This window comes from Eriocheir sinensis, chromosome 6 (genome assembly GCF_024679095.1).
Source record: "Eriocheir sinensis breed Jianghai 21 chromosome 6, ASM2467909v1, whole genome shotgun sequence".
Classification (NCBI taxonomy): domain Eukaryota; kingdom Metazoa; phylum Arthropoda; class Malacostraca; order Decapoda; family Varunidae; genus Eriocheir; species Eriocheir sinensis.
The window spans coordinates 2,112,200-2,122,199 of record NC_066514.1 but is presented as its reverse complement, the minus strand read 5'-3'; the positions used below and the strand labels follow the sequence as shown (position 1 = coordinate 2,122,199).

The 10,000-nt window shown below is 46.8% G+C and overlaps 2 protein-coding genes and 1 long non-coding RNA gene across 21 annotated transcripts in view; 2 read left to right on the top strand and 1 right to left on the bottom strand.

The window, feature by feature from the left end:
* The window catches only part of LOC126987922 (synaptotagmin 1-like), an 80,574-nt gene that overhangs the window by 34,374 nt on the left and 36,200 nt on the right, over positions 1 to 10,000 (top strand). The window lies entirely within an intron of this gene.
* The window catches only part of LOC126988144 (uncharacterized), a 57,170-nt gene that overhangs the window by 16,498 nt on the left and 30,672 nt on the right, over positions 1 to 10,000 (top strand). The gene's annotated exons all lie outside the window — the stretch shown is intronic.
* LOC126987783 (pentatricopeptide repeat-containing protein 1, mitochondrial-like) overlaps positions 1 to 10,000 on the bottom strand; it is a 94,075-nt gene that overhangs the window by 55,728 nt on the left and 28,347 nt on the right. The window contains exon 2 of the mRNA XM_050845122.1: positions 4,153 to 4,244. The gene's annotated coding sequence lies outside the window, so the exon portion shown is untranslated. The remainder of the gene's footprint in view (positions 1 to 4,152; positions 4,245 to 10,000) is intronic.

Below are 10,000 nucleotides of genomic sequence, written 5' to 3'. Positions count from 1 at the left end.
AGTAGTTTTATGACCCTGGTGGTAGTGTGACCCTTCCTCTGTACCGTGAACCTGAAGAAACACTCATTAGAACCAGACTGACCCCCTCTCTGACCTTTAGAAATAGCTGATATGAGGAGCGTTAGTATCTTATTATACCAACCCTTCTTCGATAGACGGGAGGAGAAAACGCGGGTAGGAGGAGACGGCAGAAGAGACGGAGAGACGGTAAAAAATATCTCTACTATATGAGCGCCAATTTGAATTTCGCGCGGCTTTCCCGGTAACAACATGGCGCCCGTATTGAAGATTGACGAACTCTCCAGGTCTATAATTACCACCTCGCGCTACGTGGCTCTCAGGGAACATTATCAACAAGAGAGCACGGCAATACATAATTAAGGATGTTCGCTAATTGTTCATGAAAGTAATTAAAAAAAACCTGAAATTGACCTCTCTTTCGGCCACCTCTTTGGATTCTTTTTGTGAGCAGCGAGTAGCGGGCTTTTTTTTATTATTGTTTACTTTTGTGTGTGTGCCCCTGAGCTGTCTCCTTTGTTGTAAAAAAAAGGAATAAGGAAAAAAAATCATCGCTAACTCGAAGCAGAGGCCGGAAAGGAGAGAGAAGGGACGATCAAAAGTTTTTAAAGTATATATATAAAAAAACTGAGACAGAGCGAAAAACGAAAAAAAAAATTAACCTACAGCACGAACAGAAGGCAGGAAGGCACATAAAAGAAAATGATACATATAGAAATTATACATATAGTTATTTTAGTGGCATATAAAAGACATTGTCGTTATTGATTAGTTTTTGTTCGCTCTCTCTCTCGATCAAGAAGTTGTCCTCTAGTGGGTCTCCCTGTTCCTCCCTGTGATAGCTGGCACGCGGCCTCTGTGATGACTACTGAGAAAACTCTGAGATATATCGCCTCCAAATCTAAGGTTCAATGTTCGTAGCCTTGAATATCGCCTCCAAATCTGAGGTTCAATATTCGTAGCCAAGAGTATCGCCTCCGGATCTGAGGTTCAATGTTCGTAGCCAAGAGTATCGTCCCCGGATCTGAGGTTCAATGTTCGTAGCCAAGAATATCGCCTCCGGATCTGAGGTTCAATGTTCGTAGCCTAAAATATCGCCTTCGGATCTGAGGTTCAATGTTCGTAGCCTAAAATATCGCCTTCGGATCTAAGGTTCAATGTTCGTAGCCTAAAATATCGCCTCCGGATCTGAGGTTCAATATTCGTAGCCTTGAATATCGCCTCCAAATCTAAGGTTCAATGTTCGTAGCCTTGAATATCGCCTCCAAATCTGAGGTTCAATGTTCGTAGCCAAGAGTATCGCCTCCGGATCTAAGGTTCAATGTTCGTAGCCTTGAATATCGCCTCCAAATCTAAGGTTCAATGTTCGTAGCCTTGAATATCGCCTCCAAATCTGAGGTTCAATGTTCGTAGCCAAGAGTATCGCCTCCGGATCTAAGGTTCAATGTTCGTAGCCTTGAATATCGCCTCCAAATCTGAGGTTCAATGTTCGTAGCCAAGAGTATCGCCTCCGGATCTAAGGTTCAATGTTCGTAGCCTTGAATATCGCCTTCGGATCTGAGGTTCAATGTTCGTAGCCAAGAATATCGTCCCCGGATCTAAGGTTCAATGTTCGTAGCCAAGAATATCGCCTCCAAATCTGAGGTTCAATGTTCGTAGCCTAAAATATCGCCTTCGGATCTAAGGTTCAATGTTCATAGCCAAGAATATCGCCTTCGGATCTGAGGTTCAATGTTCGTAGCCTTGAATATCGCCTCCAAATCTAAGGTTCAATGTTCGTAGCCTAAAATATCGCCTCCGGATCTGGGGTTCAATGTTCGTAGCCTAAAATATCGCCTCCGGATCTGAGGTTCAATGTTCGTAGCCTTGAATATCGCCTCCGGATCTGAGGTTCAATGTTCGTAGCCTTGAATATCGCCTCCAAATCTGAGGTTCAATGTTCGTAGCCTTGAATATCGCCTCCAAATCTAAGGTTCAATGTTCGTAGCCTTGAATATCGCCTCCAAATCTAAGGTTCAATGTTCGTAGCCTTGAATATCGCCTCCAAATCTAAGGTTCAATGTTCGTAGCCTTGAATATCGCCTCCAAATCTAAGGTTCAATGTTCGTAGCCTTGAATATCGCCTCCAAATCTAAGGTTCAATGTTCGTAGCCTTGAATATCGCCTCCAAATCTGAGGTTCAATGTTCGTAGCCAAGAATATCGCCTCCAAATCTGAGGTTCAATGTTCGTAGCCTAAAATATCGCCTTCGGATCTGAGGTTCAATGTTCGTAGCCTTGAATATCGCCTCCAAATCTGAGGTTCAATGTTCGTAGCCTAAAATATCGCCTTCGGATCTGAGGTTCAATGTTCGTAGCCTAAAATATCGCCTCCTGATCTGAGGTTCAATGTTCGTAGCCTTGAATATCGCCTCCAAATCTGAGGTTCAATGTTCATAGCCAAGAATATCGCCTCCAAATCTGAGGTTCAATGTTCGTAGCCTAAAATATCGCCTCCGGATCTGAGGTTCAATGTTCGTAGCCTAAAATATCGCCTTCGGATCTGAGGTTCAATGTTCGTAGCCAAGAATATCGCCTCCGGATCTGAGGTTCAATGTTCGTAGCCTTGAATATCGCCTCCGGATCTGAGGTTCAATGTTCGTAGCCTTGAATATCGCCTCCGGATCTGAGGTTCAATGTTCGTAGCCTTGAATATCGCCTCCGGATCTGAGGTTCAATGTTCGTAGCCAAGAATATCGCCTCCGGATCTGAGGTTCAATGTTCGTAGCCAAGAATATCGCCTCCAAATCTGAGGTTCAATGTTCGTAGCCTTGAATATCGCCTCCGGATCTGAGGTTCAATGTTCGTAGCCAAGAATATCGCCTCCAAATCTGAGGTTCAATGTTCGTAGCCTTGAATATCGCCTTCGGATCTGAGGTTCAATGTTCGTAGCCTTGAATATCGCCTCCGGATCTGAGGTTCAATGTTCGTAGCCAAGAGTATCGCCTCCGGATCTGAGGTTCAATGTTCGTAGCCTAAAATATCGCCTCCGGATCTGAGGTTCAATGTTCGTAGCCTTGAATATCGCCTCCGGATCTGAGGTTCAATGTTCGTAGCCAAGAATATCGCCTCCGGATCTGAGGTTCAATGTTCGTAGCCAAGAATATCGCCTCCAAATCTGAGGTTCAATGTTCGTAGCCAAGAATATCGCCTCCGGATCTGAGGTTCAATGTTCGTAGCCTTGAATATCGCCTCCAAATCTAAGGTTCAATGTTCGTAGCCTTGAATATCGCCTCCAAATTTGAGGTTCAATGTTCGTAGCCTTGAATATCGCCTCCAAATCTAAGGTTCAATGTTCGTAGCCTTGAATATCGCCTCCAAATCTAAGGTTCAATGTTCGTAGCCTTGAATATCGCCTCCAAATCTAAGGTTCAATATTCGTAGCCTTGAATATCGCCTCCGGATCTGAGGTTCAATGTTCGTAGCCAAGAATATCGCCTCCGGATCTGAGGTTCAATGTTCGTAGCCAAGAATATCGCCTCCGGATCTGAGGTTCAATGTTCGTAGCCAAGAATATCGCCTCCGGATCTGAGGTTCAATATTCGTAGCCAAGAGTATCGCCTCCGGATCTGAGGTTCAATGTTCATAGCCTAAAATATCGCTTCCGGATCTGAGGTTCAATGTTCGTAGCCTAAAAATATGGCTAAAGAATTTGGATGCCTTGTTACAACACAATTTTTTATGTAACTGCAATAATTGAAACAGTCACTGCCAGGGTAGGTGGTGGCTGAGTGGTAGCGTGCTGGGCCCACATTCACCGCGTGATGGACGACGCGGGTTCGAATCCCCACGCTACCACCTGGGATTTTTCAGTCACCGCCGAGTGGCTTAAAACTACCCACATGCTGTCCTGAAGACCACCCATCAACCCGGACTCTAGCGGAAACCGTCCAAGTGAATCAAGAACGAGTTCCGGGGGGCAGCATGAGCCAAGAGAAGATGGCGCCACTATAAACACTTGCCTGCGCCGTGACGGGCTGGGACCAACTACCATCCAGACCCTTCAAGAAACCTACCGGCGCTACAGACAGACCCTTAAAAAAAATATTAAAAAAAAAAAGTTATAAAATCTACTCAAGAAAACAATACGCCATACCTTGTTAATGACTAAGTATAATTTAGTCAGTGATGTTGCAGAAGGAAAACATCTCGGCTCCTGCGATCACAGACTGGTTCCAGCATGAACGCCTGAAAATAGAACATTGGTGTTTAGTTTCAAGGGCGAATTCCATTAAAAGTTCAGACAAAAATATAGACATACATTTATCAGATCATTCTAACGTAGACGAAGTATGGAAAAAAAAAAGAAATATCAGCTACTTGGGCAACAGTTTTGTCTGCCTCGGCGAGAAGCGAAACGACATTGATAAAATTCCTACGTGGTTTAACAGCGAAGCCAAACATTGTCTTAAGGAGAGACTTGGTGTACAGACAACATGAGAAAATATTGCCGCCAATCGTGATGCTAATTCAAAGTCTTTCTTTAAATACTTACTTACTCACATACTTTTTTGTCAACAGCACCAATTTCTAACAAAAGCAACAGAAACTTGTGGCGTAAAATTCAAAAGCCATATTACTAAAGATTTCGTCGCCAAAGTTCACATATTTGACAAAGCATTCATAGGAGTTGCGGGCATTTCCAGGAGTAGTTTCATGACCCTGGTGGTAGTTTGACCCTTCCTCTGTACCGTGAACCTAAAGACACACTCATTAGAACCCGACTGACCCCCTCTTTGACCTTTAGAAATAGCTGATGTGTGAAGCGAGGGTGTCTTGTAATACCAGGCTGTATTGTATGTTAAGGACCTGAAGGTTTAAATCGCATCAAACCATAGATTCTCGTATAGCAATTCAGTGACGCAGCGCATAAGGCGAACAGAACATTGGGCTTCATCACCTAAAACTTCTGTTAATGAGGGTGTTCAGCGTTGGGCAACTAAGCTCATCGTAATGTCTTAACCCGTCCGCTGCGATTGGCACGGATTTGGCCTTCACTGGTAGCCTGGTAACATACACTCCCAGGTCTTTCTCTGCCTCTGTGGTGGATAGTGGAGTGTTTCCCATGTGGTATTGGTGTGCTGGATATCCCTTCACTGGTAGCCTGGTAACATACACTCCCATGTCTTTCTCTGCCTCTGTGGTGGATAGTGGAGTGTTTCCCATGTGGTATTGGTGTGCTGGATATCCCTTCACTGGTAGCCTGGTAACATACACTCCCAGGTCTTTCTCTGCCTCTGTGGTGGATAGTGGAGTGTTTCCCATGTGGTATTGGTGTGCTGGATATCCTTCACTGGTAGCCTGGTAACATACACTCCCAGGTCTTTCTCTGCCTTCTGCCGCTGTGGTGGATAGTGGAGTGTTTCCCATGTGGTATTGGTGTGCTGGATATCCCTTCACTGGTAGCCTGGTAACATACACTCCCAGGTCTTTCTCTGCCTCTGTGGTGGATAGTGGAGTGTTTCCCATGTGGTATTGGTGTGCTGGATATCCCTTCACTGGTAGCCTGGTAACATACACTCCCAGGTCTTTCCTTGCCTCTGTGGTGGATAGTGGAGTGTTTCCCATGTGATATTGGTGTGCTGGATATCCCTTCACTGGTAGCCTGGTAACATACACTCCCAGGTCTTTCTCTGCCTCTGTGGTGGATAGTGGAGTGTTTCCCATGTGATATTGGTATGCTGGATATCCCTTCACTGGTAGCCTGGTAACATACACTCCCAGGTCTTTCTCTGCCTCTGTGGTGGATAGTGGAGTGTTTCCCATGTGGTATTGGTGTGCTGGATATCCCTTCACTGGTAGCCTGGTAACATACACTCCCAGGTCTTTCTCTGCCTCTGTGGTGGATAGTGGAGTGTTTCCCATGTGGTATTGGTGTGCTGGATATCCCTTCACTGGTAGCCTGGTAACATACACTCCCAGGTCTTTCTCTGCCTCTGTGGTGGATAGTGGAGTGTTTCCCATGTGGTATTGGTGTGCTGGATATCCCTTCACTGGTAGCCTGGTAACATACACTCCCAGGTCTTTCTCTGCCTCTGTGGTGGATAGTGGAGTGTTTCCCATGTGGTATTGGTGTGCTGGATATCCCTTCACTGGTAGCCTGGTAACATACACTCCCAGGTCTTTCTCTGCCTCTGTGGTGGATAGTGGAGTGTTTCCCATGTGATATTGGTATGCTGGATATCCCTTCACTGGTAGCCTGGTAACATACACTCCCAGGTCTTTCTCTGCCTCTGTGGTGGATAGTGGAGTGTTTCCCATGTGGTATTGGTGTGCTGGATATCCCTTCACTGGTAGCCTGGTAACATACACTCCCAGGTCTTTCTCTGCCTCTGTGGTGGATAGTGGAGTGTTTCCCAGGTGATATCGGTATGCTGGATATCTCCTCCCAAGGTGCAGGACTTTACATTTCCTTCATTAAATTGTAGCAGCCACTTTTTGTTCCATTCCTGTAGCTTAGTGATGTTTTCTTGTAGGTTAACACGATATATTGCCAAAAAGAAACACTGGGACAAATCTTGAGTGTAAACAAACAATTCACACTGCAGCAAAACATTTTTTACTGACGTTGTTGTGCGCGGATGGAACAAGCTCCCGCCTTCAGTAGTCCAGTGCAACACGATGGATTCGCTTAAAATACAGACCCGATCAATACTCCCTCCGCCTAAAGTAGCATTGCAACGCCTAGCTGTTTGTTGAATGTCAAATGTTAAAGACACCCACCTCGTCTGGACCATATGTTGAGGGTGGTCTGAAAATTCTCTCTCTCTCTCACTCTCTCTCTCTCTCTCTCTCTCTCTCTCTTCTTCTGGACGCATTCCCCACAATTTTTCATATTTTCCTGCATCCTTCCTTCCTTCCTTCCTTCCTTCCCTCCCTTCGTCAGACTATCTCCTTTTCCTTGTCAACTTTTCTCTATCTCTTCTCTCTTCTACTCTCTGTTTCCCTCCTTCACCTTCCATCACCCAGAGCAATCCCACTCTTTGCTCCAATCTCATATAACAGCCTGGACTTGAGATGAGCAAGGCAATGGAGGTATATCAGGTTGAATTGAGACTTTTACAGCAATGGGTGACTATAGGCGTCCACGTCCACCGCCTCTATTGTATATTCTACCCATTCTATACTGTGCCCCGGTCATTAGTAGGCATTTACTTCATGGCTGACGGAGAGGATTGAGGGAAGGGTTCAGGAGGCCAAGACACGGCTGAGGAGGGAGAATCTATGTCAAACAGGGCGGTATTTTCGATTCTACATTGTGTTGGTCATTAGGAGGCGACTACATCAAGGAGAGGATTGAGAGAAAGGTTCAGGAGGGCAAGAAACGGCTGAGGAGGGAGAATTGATGTAAACAGGGGTCTATTTTCCATTCTACATTGTGTTGGTCATTAGGAGAAAACTACATCAAGGAGAGGATTGAGAGAAGGGTTCAGGAGGCCAAGACACGGCTGAGGAGGGAGAATGGATGTCAAACAGGGGGCTATTTTCCATTCTACATTGAGTTGGTCATTAGGAGGCGACTACATCAAGGAGAGGATTGAGAGAAAGGTTCAGAAGGGCAAGAAACGGCTGAGGAAGGAGAGTGGATGGGTTTAGAGAAACATGGAAACATGGAAATGCAGGCAACAGAAAATCCATTGGCTCATGACGAGGTTGCCCGCTTGGGTGATTTAATCTGCTCGACAGCCACACTTGGGGCTTGAGGAGCAGATGAAGGCACCTCGATATTAAGGAGCAGATGAAAGCACCTCGTTGTAAGAAGGGTTCAGGAAAGGAAGCAACGGTCGGGGATGTAGAATGGAGGTGGAGGTGGAGGAGGGTGGAGGCGGTGTGGGGGCTAACATCACTAACGAACTAAACACTCATTCAAACACCATGGCTGGCTAATACAAGGCTGTGTGGAGCTACAAGGTGGAGTCGCTTCCACTTCTGTACCGGGATTGAGGTGGCGCTTGGCGTGTCCGCGGGGCTATATTGATCACGGTGGAGCTGCCAGATACAGCCGACCAGTTCCTTCCCTCCTCAGCCGTCGAGAGGGAAGGGTGGATCAGGGGGAGGCAGGGGGGAGGGGGGGGAAGGGGTAGGTTGTGACGTAACCGACCTCCTATATGAGCCTACCAAAGAGGAACTATTTAGGGAGAGAATGACCTGATAACACAAAGCAAGATAAGGACCCCCCCTTTCTATCTATCTATCCATCTATCTGTCTATCTATCTATCTTTTTTTTTTTTTACGTCGTGGCCTATTGCACCGGTAGGCTTCTTCCCGGTGGATCCTGATGGTCGGCCCAAGGCTTCTTCCCGGTGGGGCCTGATGGTCGGCCCAGCCCGTTCTGGCGCAGGCGAGTGTTTATAGTGGCGCCATCTTGCACTGGCTCATGCTGCCCTCCCGGAGCTCATCTTTAATCCAAGAATCTAGAGTCCGGGTTGATGGGTGGTCTTCTGGACAGCATGTGGGTAGTTTTAAGCCACTCGGCGGCGGCTGAAAAATCCCAGCTTGGTGGCACCGGGCGGGGATTGAACTCGCGTCGTCCTGAACGCGGCGCCGTCACGCTATCCATTCAGCCACCGCCTCCCCATGTTGGGAAGAGAATGGCCTGATAACACAGATCAAGATACGGACCGCCCCCCTTTCTATCTATCTATCCATCTGTCTGTCTATCTATCTATCTATCTATTTTTCTATCTATGTGTGAGCGTGTTTCGAGTCAATATACGCGGCCAGCCACTTCCCTTCTCATCCAGCTCTCCCTCCCTCTCGGCCTTCCGTTCTCCAGCGAAGCATTTAAAGCTCAACAACAGAGGCTCCACACACCGCCACGCCACACACCCCAGGCTCCTCTCCGCCCTAAAGCCCCGTTCACACTGTACCGACTCTGGGCCACGACTTAACACGACTCTAGGGTACACGAGGTCTTGGGTGTTGATGTGAAAGGGTCGGACATGTCTTGGAAGAGGTCTTGAGACTTGCCGAATGCTGCGCCGACGTCGTGGCGGGAGTCTGGAGTCGTGAGGGTTAAGCCCCGTTCACTCTGTGCCGACTCTGGGCCACGACTTAACACGACTCTAGGGTACACGAGGTCTTGGGTGTTGATGTGAAAGGGTCGGGCATGTCTTGGAAGAGGTCTTGAGACTTGCCGAATGCTGCGCCGACGTCGTGGCGGGAGTCTGGAGTCGTGAGGGTTAGCGCGACATGCTGGCAGCTAGTTGGCCGAATGTCCCAGACAGTCGGCAAGACACCAAGACCCCAATAAAACCTCCCGACCCTTCTTGGAGCGTGGGAACCAACCTGTCATAGGGAAAAGTCGCTGGGATGTCGTGGCCCAGAGGCGGCACTGTGGGAACGCGGCTTAAAGAGCAATAGCATTAGGGATTTTTTCCAGTCTCGGCTATAAAAAAAAAAATCCAGCTTTTTTACTTAAAGATATTCGGAGCATCGAGGATTTTATGGGTCGTATTAAAAGACATTTCGCAGCCTAAGAACACTTATTTGACAAGGCTTTCGTAGGACTTGTGGGCATTTCCAGGGGTAGTTTTTATAACCCTGGTGGTAGTTTGACCCTTCTTCTGTACCCTGAGCCTAAACAAACACGCATTAAAACCTGACTGATCCCCCCTTTGACCTTTAGAAATAGCTGATATGAGAAGCAAAAGTATCTTGTAATACCTTCCTATATGCCTTCTATGCACAGCGATATCACAGGACTAATTTTGTGTCCAATCACATCAACAAAACAATGCAGGTCTATCAGGATGATTCGAGACCTTTAAAGCAATGGGTGACTACAGGCGAGGCTGAATCCAGACCTTTTACCTGCGAGGTCCGTGAATATCATTTTTCTACCTAGAGGCCGATCCTGCTCACCTGGTTCAACGTTACCAAACTATCGTACTCTGAGCATTGCATTAATATTTTTTTAGGCTCCAAGATCGTCGTAACCACA